Genomic DNA, 15,032 nt, shown 5'->3' with positions numbered 1-15,032 from the left:
AGAAGAAGAAGAAGAAGAAGAAGAAGAAGAAGAAGAAGAAGAAGAAGGAAAGAAGGAGAAGGAGGAGGAGGAGGAGGAGGAGGAGGAGGAGGAGGAGGAGGAGGAGGAGGACAACAACAGCAATCCCAGGAAAGACCTTTTGGAAACATGATGGTTAGCATGAGACCTGGATGAAGGTCCAGCAAAGGAAACTGCAGCTGTCTTTCTTAGGGACTTTAGATACAAAAAGGAAGAGAGATATAGAATAAGAGTTACTGAGAAGGAATGAATTTACTGAAGGTGTTTTGAAAATGAAGGAGCTATGAGAATGTTTGTAGGCAACAGAGAAGCATTCAGTAGACAGGGACAGAAATTATTGAGATATTTGGTGTAATAATAGAAGCAATCTCCTGTAGAAGATGGGATGGAATGGTATTATGCTGCATATAGAAGGGGTTTTTGCATTGACAGAGAAGGGACATATCCTCATGTGAGATAGGGTTATGGAATATATAATGGCAACATAAGGTGAGGATAGGTTGAGAGAAGAGGGGGCTCTCAGCAAATGGCCTAATTTTTTTTTCAGTGAAATAACAAGTATGTTAATAATAGAGCAAGTGGTGCAGAGACTGAAATGGTTGTGATGATCTAGAATAGGACATGGCTGTGGGGAAGAGAGGTGGAATGGTAGGATGCAATAGTAGTTTTAGGAGAGTGGGAGTAAGGTGGGAAGTGGAGGTTGGGGAATGGTGGTTAAGCAATGACACTCAGAAGGTCAGAATCACTGGGATGGAATGAGCATGACAGAATGGCTACATTCTGAGTATTGAGTAAAGGGTTCAAGCAAACTTTTAAAGTTACATTCACATGTTTTGCTTTGATGTTACAGACATTTACAATTTACTCTCATTTATGAGAAGTATTTTGTAACAATGTAAAACAATTAGCATTACACAAAATAATATAATGGCCACATATGAAAGTGCATGAAATATTCCACATCTGCAGTGCTTCCTCAACTCTCTATTTTTTCTTAATGAATAGAAATCTTATATTTTTCCTCTACTTCACACCCCATTTAAAGAGAGACAGAGACAGAGACAGAGAGACACAGAGACACACAGAGAGAGAGAGAGAGATTCCTTTTAACAATTAGACATGGTGAGTAAAGGAAATTCATTCATTGGAGGCAAAATATCTATATCCATATGTTTGTATATGTATGTATGTATACATTTGTGTTTATCTCATTCTACACTTTAAATAGTATGTTTCCTCATAAGTCTTCTCTAATCATAGATAGTCATTGTAATAATAGTATTTCTTAAAATTTTCAACATTGTTTGCCTTTACAATGTTATTGTAAAAATTTTTCTGGTTCTGCTAACTTCATCATTAGTTTATAAAAGTTTTAAAAATTGTTTTTAAGTTATATTGATGTTATAGTACAAATTGCTAATTTATATTTATATATGTATCTACATTAATTTGCATATTAACATATCAGCAGGAATTAATCATCACAAAGATTACTGGAAAGAAGTCCATTAAGTGAGAAAGATGATTAGATTGTTCGGGGTCCTCCTTCCACATCTAAGCATTAAGCAATCCTGTATGCCCAGGAGGGCTGCTGCACAATAAATAAACTAAAAATAGGTACAAGGGGCCTCAGGAGCACTGGTGAAAGCTTCAGAGTAAAGACAGAAGTAAGAGACCCAAGACCTGGATCTGGGGCTCATTAAAAGTATTTTGAAAAGACCTATAGAAAGTCTGTAGCTTTTGATTCAAATCCTAATTCTGCTACTTAATCCCTACCTATGAGACCTTGAAGAAGTCATTGCCTCATCTGTACAATGTTGTAAGCACACTGGGAAAGCAAGGAATAGTTTACCTATCAGAATTATGGAGAGCAGGAGAATTCATGACCAAACAGGAGACAGAGAACACTATGAAAAGCAAAATGGATAACTTTGATTACATTAAATTGAAAAGTTTTTGCACAAAGCCAATGCAACCAAGATTAGAAGGAAAGTAGAAAATTGGGAAAGAATTTTTACAACCAGTCTCTCTGATAAGTGCCTCATTTCTAAAATTTATAGAGAATTAAGTGAAATTTATAAGGAAAGAAGTCATTCCCCAATTGATAAATGGTCAAAGTATATGAACAGGCAGTTCTCAGATGAAGAAATTAAAGCCATCTATAGTCATGTGAAAAAATGCTCTAAATCACTATTGACTAGAGAAATGCAAATTAAAACAACTCTGAGGTACTACATCACACCTATCAGATTGGCCAACATGACAAAACAGGAAAATGATAAATGTTGGAGAAGGTGTGGGAAAATTGGAACACTAATGCATTGTTGGTGGAGTTGTGAAATGATCCAACCATTTTGGAGAGCAATTTGGAACTATGCCCAAAGGGATATAAAAATGTGCTTACCCTTTGACCCAACAATAGCACTTATAGGACTATATCCCAAAGAGATCTTACAAATGGGAAAAGGACCCATATGAACAAAAATATTTATAGCAGCTCTTTGTGTGGTGGCAAAGAATTGGAAATTAAGAGGATGTCCATCAGTTGGGGAATGGCTGAACAAGTTATGGTATATGAATGTAATGGAATACTATTGTGCTATAAGAAATGATGAACAGGCTGACTCCAGAAAAGCTTGGAAAGACTTGTATGGTCTGATGCTGAATGAAGTGAGCAGAACCAGGAGAACATTTTACACAGTAACAGCTACGTTGTGCGATGACAAATATTGATAGACTTAACCCTTCTCAGCAATACAAGGATCTAAGACACCTCCAAAAGTCTCATGATGGAAAATGTTATCTGCATCCAAAGAAAGAAGTATGGAATTTGAATGCAGAATGAACCACACTATTTGCTATTTTTTCTTCTGTTGTGTTTTGTTTCCTCTTTCTGGTGGTTCCTCCTATTGGTTTTAATTCTTACTTAAAACATCACTAATGTGAAAATATGTTTAATAGGAATGCATATGTATAGCCTATATCAGATTGCATGCTATCTTGGGGAGGGAGGGGAAGAAAAATTTAAAACTCAAAAGCTTATGGAAATGATTGTTGATAATTCAAAATAAATTAATTTAAAAAATAAATTTAAAAAGATAGATTTCCATAAAAAAAGGTTTTACCAAGAAAGAAAAGAAGTCACTGCTTCATCTGTAAAATGAAGGGTTTGTGCTTAATCGATTCTTATGGACTTTATAGTTATAAATCTGTATGCATAATCATCTCATTGTGTAATGTATTACACATTGTATGCATTGTGTAAGCATTAGCTTGACTAAATTAGTAGGGTTTCATTACCAGAGACTTGTTCATCATGTAATTACTTTTTTTTTAGTCATAGAAAATTATAAAATTTCTTAATGCTCAGATGGAAAAAGTAACTACACCAAAAGAAAAAAATCATAATTCCTTGAAGAAGTAGTGAAGTATGAGTGATAGTCACAACTGTTTATAAAATGATGTACTAAAGAACCTAACTTTTATTATCTTTGTCAAAATATGTTTAGCCTTCCTTGGATTAAATTGGACGGAAGAAAAGTATCAACTTCTTTATCTTTATATCTTGGGATTTCAACTTTTAGTGATCTGATTTTTACTTCTAAAACTTTTCTATTAAATGAAAAAAATATAGATACATGTGTATATGTATGTTTCTGATTTTCACACAAACCATCAGGAGGTCTCTCAGAGTTCTATGTCAGAGAGACTTAAAGGTACTAGATAATCTTTAACATGACAATGTTTCTCCTTAATCCTAAAAAAATCCTCATTTAATGCATCCTCCCTCAATGGCTATCATTCTATTTCTCTCCTGCCTTTCATGGTTAAACTTTTTTTTCAATTTGTTGTTTTTGTTATTGATATGTTATTTTTCACAATTACATGTAGAAACAATTTTTACACTTTTTTTTAGTTCCAAATTATTTCCCTTCTTCTCTCCCCCCTCATTGAGAAGGAAAGCAATTTGATATAGATTATACATGTGCAGTCATACAAAATATATTTCCATATTACTTGTATTGTGAAAAAATAGACCAAAAAAATAAAAAAACAAGAAAAATAAAGAATGTTTTTAAAAAGTATGGTTCATTCTGCATTCAGACTCCATTAGTTCTTTCTCTGATATTAGACAACATTTTGTTTTTATCTTAAGTTTTTGGAATTATCTTAGATCATTATATTGCTGAGAATAGCTTTCACTCATAGTTGATCATCTTAAAATATTGTTGTCATTATATAAATGTCCTCCTGGTTCTGCTCACTTCGCTTAACATCAGTTCATATAACTCCAGGATTTTCTTAAAGCATCCTGCTCATCATTTCATAGAGCACAATAGTATTCCATCACAATCATATGCTACAATCTGTTCAGGTATTTCCCAATTGATGGACATCCCATCAATTTCCACTTCCGTGCCACCACAAAAAGAGCTGCTATGAATATTTTTGTACATGTAAGACCTTTTCCATTTTTTTTACGTCTTTAGGATATAGACCTAGTCATGGTATTTCTAAGTCAAAGGGCATGCACAGCCCTTTGGGCAAAGTCCCAAATTGCTATCCAAACTGCTATTCCTTTTCTATCATATTAGCCAGTCTGATAGGTGTGAGTTTGTATTTCAGAGTTGTTTTAATTTGCATTTCTCTAATCAATAATGACTTACTGCATTTTTATGTGATTGTAGATAGCTTTGATTTCTATTTCTAGAAACTGCCTGTTTATATACTTTGACTATTTATCAATTGGTGAATGACTTGTATTCTTATAAATTTGACCCAATTCTCTATAACTTTTTTTAAATTTAATGTAATAAAAACTACCCATTTTATATCCCATAATACTATTTATCTCTTGTTTGGTCATAAATTCTTCCTTTATTCACAGATCTGATAGGTAAAATGTTCCATGTTTCTTAATTTGCTTATGTATCACCTTTTATATCTAACTCATATAATCCTATAACTAACTCATATAATCATATAACTCTGCTATCCAGTTTTGTTTTAAGTGTGAGTTTATCCCATTCACATTCATGGTTATGATTACTAATTGTATTTCCATCTATCTTACTTTTCCCCTGTGTTTATCCATTTATCCTTCTCTTTCTCTCTCTCTCTCTCTCTCTCTCTCTCTCTCTCTCTCTCTCTCTCTCCCTCCTTTCACCCTATCCCTCCTCAAAAGTGTAATGCTTCTGACTAGAGCTTCCCTCAATCTGCCCTCTGTTCTATCAAACCCCCACCCCTTCTCTTATCTCCCTCTCCTTTGACTCCCTGTGGGGTAAGATAGATTTCTATACTCAACTGAGGGTATTTGTTTTTCTCTCTTTGAGCCAATTCCAAAGATGGTAAGGTATAAGCACCATCCTCCTTTTGCCCTCCATTGTAAAAGCTCTTTCATGGCTCTTTTATGTGAGATAATTCACATCATTCTACCTCTCCCTTCCCCCCTCTCCCAGTGTATTCCTCTGTTCCACCCCTTAATTTTATTTATTTGCTTATTTGTTTATTTATTTCTTCATTTATCATATTATTCCATTATAGTCAACCCTTTGTCCTCTTTCTATGAACTCCTTTTATCTGACCTAATAAAGTATTTAGGAGTTACAATATCATTTTCCCATGTAGGAATGTAAATAGGTTAATCTTATTGAATTTGTGATTTCTCTTTCCTGTTTACCTTTTTATACTTCTCTTGAATCTTGTATTTAAAAGTCAAATTTTCTATTCAGCCCTAGTCTTTTCATTAGAAATGCTTGAAATTCCTCTATTTCATTGAACATACACATACACATATTTACCTATCTATCTATCTATTTTCTCCCTGAAGGATTATACTCAGTTTTGCTAGGCAGGTGATTCTGGGTTATATCCCTACCTTCTTTGCCCTCCAGAATATTAATCATACCATAAACCTTCTGATTCTTTAATGTAGAAGCTGATAAATCTTGTGTTGTTATGACCATGGCTTCACAGTATTTTAATTACTTCTTTCTGACTGCTTGAAATATTTCCTTCTTGAACTGAGAATTCTGGAATTTAGCTATAATAATCTTATGAGTTTTCATTTGAGGATTCCTTTCAGAAGATGTTTCAGTGGATTCAGTGGATTCTTTCTATTTTACCCTCTTATTCTAGGATGTCAGGACAGTTTTTCTTAATTTCTCGAAATATAATGTCTAAACTCTTTTTTTCTTATCATGGCATTCAAGTAGTCCAAATAATTTTAAATTATGTCCTACTAATCTATTTTTCAGGTTGGGTTATTTTCCAAAGACATGTTTCACATTTTCTTCTATTTTTTTCATTTAAAAATTATTTGATTGTTTCTTGAAGTCTCATTGCATCATTAGCTTCCCCTTGCCCAATTCTAATTTTTAAGGAATTATTTAGTTCAGTGAGCTTTTTATCCTCCTTTTTTGTTTGTCCAATTCTAGTTTTTAAGACATTCTTATCTTTAGTGAAGTTTTGGACATTTTTTCCCATATAGACAATTCTACTTTTTAAAGAGTTCTCTTCATTGGATTTTTGTGTCTTTTATACCATTTGGCCTATTCTATTTTTTCATTGTGATTTTCTTTAATATTTTCTGTACCTCTTTTACCTAACTGTTGATTCTTTCTAATGGTTTTTTAAAATTAATCTCATTTCTTTCCCCAATTTTTCCTCTACCTCTCTTATTTGATTTTTAAAATTCCTTTTGCGCTCTTCCTAGAATTTTTTAGAGGCCTTAGATCAATTCACATTTTCTTTGAGGCTTTGTGCATAGCTGACTTTGTGTCCTACTCTTCCCTGTCACCATAGTAAGTTTCTATGGTCAGGTTATTTTGTTGTTGTTGTTTACTCATTTTTCTAGCCTATTTCTTGATTTTTAACTTTATGTTAAACTTGGGCTCTGTTTCTGAGGTAGAGGGAGAACACTGTCTTAAGCATTAGGTTTTTTGTGCTGCTGTTTTCAGAACTCATTCTGTGGATCTGTAAGTTTTCAGTTGTTTCAAGATAGCATGATTTAAGGAGAGGTGTGGTCACTGCTCTACTGCCCTTTGCTCTGGTCTGTGAGTGACCATAAGCACTCTTTTATGCCCTGGCACTCTATCAAGGCTCCCCACTCCTGCTAGTGTTCCTCCATATCCTGGAATTTTGACCTAAACTACCAATGGGCGATACAACAGAGTCATGCTCCCAGTTTCAGCAAAGGATCTCCTCTGATTTCTTTATGACCTGTTGTACAACTCTTTTACATTCTCTGGGTCAATTGCTCTGGAAGTCACTGTCACCAATTCAGTCACCTCTAAGGTTTGCTGGTAGCTTGCCTAAGCCTGGCCTGCAGTGGAGTGTGCTCCACTTTCACCACTGTGAGACAGACCTTTTCTCCCAACCTTTTCTTGTTTTCTTGGGCTACAAAATCATTTCACCCCATCTTTATGTTGATTCTGCCACTTCAGAATTTACTTTGAGATTTTATTTTAACATTGTTTCAAGAGAAATTTGGGAGAGCTCAAGTGAGTCCCTGCCTTTAATCTGCCATCTTGACTCCATCCCTCCATGGTTAAATTTCTTGAGAAGGCCAGCCACAATCTATGCCTACATTTCCTTTCCTCTTCTATTTAATTCTCTGTTATTTGGCTCCTTGACATGTCATTCCCCTGAAACTGGTCTCTCCATACTTATCAATGATCTCTTAATTGACAAATTTAATGATTTTTCCACAATCTTTTGACCTGTCTACAGCTTTTAATGCTTTCAATTACTATCCACTTAGTATTCTCTTTTCCCTGCTCTCTTCTGATTCTCCTCCTACTATTCTGAGTACTCCTTTGTCCCTTTTGTGGATTTTCATCTATGTCTTACCCAATAACCACAGGTATGTACTAAGTGTCTGGGCTGTCATTTTTTCTTCTTCCTTTATGTTATTTTTCTTGGCAATCTCATCAACTCCAATGGATTCAATGATAATGTCTATGCAGATAATTCTCAGTTCATTTTATCTAGCTCTAGCCTCTCTCTTGACCTCCAGTCACTCATCTCTAATTGCCTATTAGACATTTCAAATTGCTTGTCCTGTAAATGCTTTAAAATCGACATGGTCAAAATTAAATTTATCTTTCCTCCAATCCTCTCCTCCATTCCACTAATCAATCAATAAACATTTATTAAGTGCCTATTATGTGCCAGATACTTTGCTAAGTTTGGGGTTATAAAAAGAGGTGAAAGATAGTTCCTGCTCTCATGGAGCTTATAATCTAATGAGATAGATGGTATACAAACACATATTTACAAAGCCATATATATAAGATAAATAAAAAATAGCAGCACTGGAATTCAGAGGTGGGAAGAAAGGATTCCTGTAGAAAGTGAAGTTTTAGTTGGGACCTAAATGAAGCCAAAGAGGTCAGTGGTCAGAGTAGATGAAAGAAAGCATCCTAGGCACAGGAGATAGCCAGAGAAAATACCTGGTGCTGAGAGATGGGGTGTCTTGCTCATGGAATAGCAGCATAGCCAATGTCATTGGATTGAAGAGTACATTTTGGGTAATAATGCATAAGAAGACTGGAAAGGCAAATTTATCTATTATTGTCAGGGACACCACCATCTTCCCAATTATCTAGGCATATCTCAGTTCCTCAGACATTTTCACTTCTCTTCCCCACTCCCCCTATATCTAATCAGCTGTCAAGTTTTGTTAATTCTACCATATCTTTTGTATGTTCCCTTCTTTTCTCTGATTTTGTCAATACCATGGCACATACCATCATCACCAGATCCCTGGACTATTGTAATAAGCTCTATGCAATATTTATTCTATCTTTCTCAAGTCTCTCCCCATTCTAGTCCATCTTCCCCTCAGCTACCAAAGTGATATTCCTAAATATCAGGTCTGACCATATTAGCCCTGTCCCTTACACCACTCAATAAAATCTAATGCCTTCTTATTACCTTCAGAATCAAATATAAAATCTTCTGTTTGTTTTTTAAAGTTTTTCACAACCTGGACCCTTTCTACCTTTCCAGTCTTCTTACACTTTACTCCCTTTCACATATTGTTCAATTAATGACACTAGCCTCCGCTTTTCCTGGCAAAATACTCTCCAACTTCTAACTGTGCATTTTCACCAATTATATCCCAAATCTAGAATTCTTTACATCTTCATTTTGAATGCTTGCCTTCCTTGGTTTCCTTCAGGTCCTAGATAAAATCCCACCTGCTTCTTAATATTATTGTTATCCCTTTAAGGTTATCTCCAGTTCATAGGGTATAAAGTTGGTGATAACGATAAACACAGAAAAAGAGATCTTGTTTGTACACAATTATTTTCATATTTTATCCCTTCTTAGATTCTTCCCTCAAAAAAAAAAACATAAACTTAAGATTTTTAAAAAAATTTATTTGTATCTCCAGCACTTGGTATAGTGCCTGGCACATAATAGGCACCTAATAAATCCTTGTTAACTTCATTTGATTTAGGTTATTAGAACTGTATTTGTCCCAAGAAAGATGGAATACTTTTCTTTTCAAATATTGAAATTAATTTGTGTAGTATAGCAATTAATTAGGATTTAAAAGTCTTGTGGGCTCCAAATGCCCCCCCCCCCCTTACTTTTCTTTGGTAGTTCCTTATAGCTAATTCAATTTCTCTTTCTGAGATTGGATTACTTAAGATTTCTATTTGGCATTATGTTAGTTTAGGTATTTTATATTTCTATAGGTGGTCCTCTGTGTCTTTTGAGATCCCAATCTTGTAATACTTGTTGGAAACGTTGTAATATTTTTAAAGAATGGGTCAGCACTTGCCTTTCTAGTTTTAATTTTGTTATCCTCTATTATCTCCTTGCCCTCTAGGTTTAAAATGGAATTTTCATCCTCTTGAAATCTGAGGTTCTTAGTCTTCTTTCCTTTACTCCTCTAGCACTTATTTTCTAACTCCTTCATTTTTTTAGGCAATTGGGGTTAAGTGACTTGCCCAGTGTCACACAGCTAGTAAGTGTCATGTGTTTGTCCTGAGGCCAGATTTGAACTTAGGTCCTCCTGACTTCAGGGCCAGTGCACTATCCACTGCACCACCTAGCTGACCCTAAACTCCTTCATTTTTGATGGTGCATAAAACCAACCGTTGGGTTGAGTATAAACCAAGCTTTCTTCTGTTATAAAGCTGCTTCAGTCTCCTCCTGCACTGGAGGATTTAAAGTTCAATGACATAAATAGATGCTAGAGAGAAATGTAGGACTGCCCCCAATTGTTTTTCAGTCCCCTTTTCTTCAGATCTGGTCCATCCAGTAAAGCTGGCCCCTGGACTTGTTATTCCTTTGGTTAATAGTCCATAACTTCTTTGACTGGACCAAATTCAATTCCTTATCCTACGCTTAATTTTATTTTTTCCCCCTAGGCTGGGAGTTACTGTTCTAAGTATAGTTTCTGTAGCTTTGGGAGTCTCTAACCTCTGGGGCTACCCAAGGCCAAAGACACTTTAACCTCCCCTCTCCTCATTTAGCTAAGCAAAAATCAGTGTTTGGTTTGTGGTTATGGGGAGAGAGTCCAGGGTTGGGCAGTCTCTGAAACAGGAGAGAAATTCTGGAGTGGCAACTAGGTCCAATATCTTGGGTTAATTGTGTAGCCCAACCCTGAACATAGGGACTCCTTTGAAAGGGCCATTGAGTGAACAGTTTAAGGATTAGTATTATCTGATGCCAATTCATAAAGTTTGCATTATCTTGATGGGATTCCTTTGTTCTTGTCCTATGAATTGAGCTCTAATTATTCTATATTTGGCACATAAATCTTTTTTTTTTCAATAGAATTATTGAGAACTTGAGAAAATGCAAAATGTGTGGACTAGCATCTTATTCTAAATGTTTGGTGATCCTTGTCTTGTATTTCACTCAGCAAAGAACAGGCTAATGTAGGCTAACTTTTCCTATAAAACTTTTCCATGATAATACACCTCAATCTTTAATTATAGCTACCCTAGAATCAACATAGAAGTTTCTATTAATAAAAGGGAATTTCTATTACTAATCATCATAGTATTACTTATCAATTCTGAATTTACTGTGAAAAATTATATTTTCTCAATAAATTTATGCAGTGAAATCTCATTACTGATGTATATCATGTTTCCAAGGGAGAAGAGAAAGTAAATGTTTTGAAATGGAAAATATTGCATAAGGTATACAGTTTTTGTGGGTCTCTGGATGGAAATTTAAGTATGTATAACATTTAGGAATAAATGTCTATAGAAATATGTAGACAGATTTCACTGTGCATTTTACCTAAGTAAAGACACATGTTTAAATGATCTTTATTTTTTGTTCTGATTTTAATAAACACCAAAGAAAAAAAGTTATAGTTTTCATATGCAAAGTAGAACACAATTAAAAACAGGAGAAAATAGTTGTATGAAACATAATTAAGAGGAAAAGAAGTCCCCACAGTGGCCATGTCCAAAACCACATCTCTTTCTCCATTTGACATGATTTTGTCAGCTTTTAAGTAACATGCTTTAACATAAATATTCTAGAGACATGGTTGATCCTTGTTTTGTTAAGAGTTCTTATGTTTTAAAACCTCATTTTTCTTTATGGTGTTGTTGCTTTTCTATAAATTTTGCTCTTAGTCCTGCTCAGTCACTTTATTCTACATCATTTCCTTCTTTCCAGGATTCTCTACGATATTCTCTTTTAACATTTCTGATGGCATGAATATACATGAACGGGAGAGGCAGCTATTAAGTACTTACAATGTGCAAAGTACTGTTCTAATCACTGAGAATATAAGTAAAAAAAAAAAGTAAAACAGTCCCTGGTTTTAAGGAACTCACATTCTAATGGGAAAGACAACACATATGGAAAGCTTCAGCTGTAAATCAGAAGGAAAGATCCCATGGTCCTCAGGTTGCAGCAGTAAAGCAGATGGTAATACTTCTTAAATGTCATTTATACTGATAAAATCATATCAGGTTCTAATTTTGAACTATTATTTGAACTATTCACCCCTTTCAAGGGCCAAGGACTTTAGTGGCAAGAACTTAATTTTATGGAGCTTCAGTAACTGGAACTGTACCATCTATGGGAGCAGGTGCCAGGCTGCATCTCCACAAAGCTTGCTTCCCAGAATGATGGTGATGTATACTGTGCTAAAAACATTACTATTCTCAACGCTCTTTTGTTCAGTCTTGTGCTGCTTCCATAGGAGTTGGAGGGAAGATCACTGTCAAGAGAATGGTGATGGTTTGATTTGCTTGGAACACACTGCCATCCCCAGGGTGTTTGATTAATTCAGCTAGAATGGTAGGCCTAACTATCACGTAACTATCAAGTAGAAGATTGATAATTTGTGTGGATGGCTGGCCTCTTTTCTAGAGAATTCCTTCCCTGGGTGATGACTCTGAAAACTAAGCTGGAAGGAGGACTGGTAGAATGAAACAGCTATCACATGCATGGCTCTTTGTTTATTTACCTCTTGGTGACAGTTGGTCAGCAGTTGGTAGTGGTGGTGAAGATGGGCCACATTACCACAATATTTCTCGCCTTACTGATAGCTTTAGAGATTGGGCTTGAAATAAATCTGATGCTTTGGGGTCCACTGTTACAATGTAATATTTTTTTAAATACCAAATTTTTATTCAGTCATTTCCTTACCAATAATTACCTTCCTCATTTTTTAGTTTTGTTCTTTTTTCTCTTTTCTGTTATTTTCTTTTGTCCTTTTCCTCCTCTCCCCCTCCTCTTCTCTTTACCTCTCTTCTCCTTTCCTTTCCTCTCTTCTGCTCTTCTCTCCTCCCCTTCCCTTCTCTTTCTCTCTTTTTCCTGTTTATCACTTATTTAAGATAAGTAAGTGTGTTATGCTTGGAACTAATTCCTCCAATATATTATCCTCTCTTTTATCTGCCGCTCTCCTCCTCACGTCTTCCTGTTTCTTTCTTGAGTTTGATATATTTGACACCAAACTATTCATATACATTTATATATCCATATGTGTTTAATATTAATCACTTTTTTTAAAGATAAGAATGAAGTTCATTTAATTCCTCCTCAACCTGCTTCCTCTGTAACAGTATACTCTATCTCCCATACATCCCAAATATGATTAATAATAGAAATCATCCTTTCTTCCTCCTTCTTATTCTAGTGTATTTCTTTTTCCTTCTATCTTCTTTCCTCTCTTAAGACTCTCAGAACAGAACCACTCCTGGGCCTTCTATTTTTCTTATATCACTCATCAGTACTCTTTAAAGGCATTTAGGTACTAAAAGATCATTTATTTTCTTCTTCCCCATTAGAATATTAGCCTTCCTCTATCATACTGTCCCTTACAATTGCTCAGACAAATTTACCTTTCTAAACTTCACTTGAATGTCATACTTGCATTTCAAAGTTCCTGTTCAAATATTGTTTCTTTTATCAAGAATGTTTGAAAGTCCTCTATTCCATCAAAAAGTGTTCCTTCCCCTCCCCACCCCTCATAGGATTGTACTTAGCTTTTCAAGAGAAGTTATTCTTGTTATAAGCCAATACTTTTTGTAGTTTGGAATATCAGAGTCGAAGAGAATTATTCTACTTATAGAGAAGTATGCAAACACTTTTTGGTTGTTTGCAATATACATACACACAAACATATAGATGTATAAATCTATATTTTTACAGATATATACATATGTATATACATATATGTATATATAAATGTATGTGTATATAATTATACACATACACACATATATATGTATACATAATGCAATGTTGTTGTTATTGTTCAGTCATTTCATTTGTCCCTGACTTTTTGTGACTTATTAGGGGTTTTCTTGGCAGACACTGTAATCGTTTGCCATTTTCTTTTCCAGCTCATTTTACAGATGAGGTCAACAGGGGTAAGTGAGTTGGCCAGGGGAACACAGCTAGTAAGTATATGAAGCCAGATTTGAATTCAGGTCTTCCTGACTCCAGGCCTGGCACTCTGAGTCACCTAGTTGCCCTATACATGCAACATATATATTAAACACACACACACACACACACACACTTCTTTTCTCTCTGAATGGAGGCTCTGGATCTGGTTTTGACTTTTACTTTAAGGTTTTATAGGTGCTTTTTATTTTCTCTTTTCCTTCTGGTTACATCTGGACCTTCTTCATTCATGGTTTCTTGAAATATATTGTCTGAAATATAGTAGTGTAGTGGCCAACAGACCTAAAGAACCTAGCTACTGGGGTAAATTAGCATCATTATTTGACAAAAACTTCTGGGAAAAAACTTCATAGCATTCTGACAGAAATTTAATTTAGACATATATTTTACAATATATGGAAAGATAAGATTCAAATGTATACATGATGTAAACATAAAAGGTCATATCAAAACCAAGTTTTGCTCAACTGGATCATTGAGGTTCAAAGTGTTGGATTTCAAGGACTCTCTATGGTATCTTAGAACAGAATCCCAAGCTTCTGGGCCTCAGATGTCCTAAACTGGGTGTTGACACCACTGGACTGATATGATGTATTCTGGGGGAAATTATTCTTACTGCTTCCAGATACAGATTCTTGCAATCTATAAGCATTTCTGGCCAGTGTCTTGTCATCCTTAAAGACTTCCTGGCTTGTTTACCTGTCTTGGTGTTAGCTTTCTTTCTGTCTTTTGGCTTTTTATTAATTTCTTTTTTTCTTTTTCTTTTTGCAGCTTGGAGTAGAAAAAGTCATTTAGTATAATTTCTCAGTTATTGTCAATCTTTGTACTGGGTAGTGAAATTTTGAGGATTTTGCTAGAGTAAGTAGGTATGGAGGAAAAAAACTTCTTGCCTTTAGTCAGTTTTTTTTTTCTTTTTCTGGAAGTCATGTGTAAAGTTTTCAATGTCATTGAATATATAGAGAAAGATTGAAATACAGATGAACTTAAACTTAATTAAGAGTTTTTTCATAACAGTATAAAAAAGATTGCATGTGAAACTACATCTCTATTATGTACAACTTGTTATTCCTTTTAAATATATAACAAAGTTATCATGTAAATTTCATTTTTCCCCT

Source organism: Vombatus ursinus, unplaced genomic scaffold, assembly GCF_900497805.2.
Source record: "Vombatus ursinus unplaced genomic scaffold, bare-nosed wombat genome assembly UNPS02014792.1, whole genome shotgun sequence".
NCBI lineage: Eukaryota > Metazoa > Chordata > Mammalia > Diprotodontia > Vombatidae > Vombatus > Vombatus ursinus.
This window is presented reverse-complemented; position numbering follows the sequence as displayed.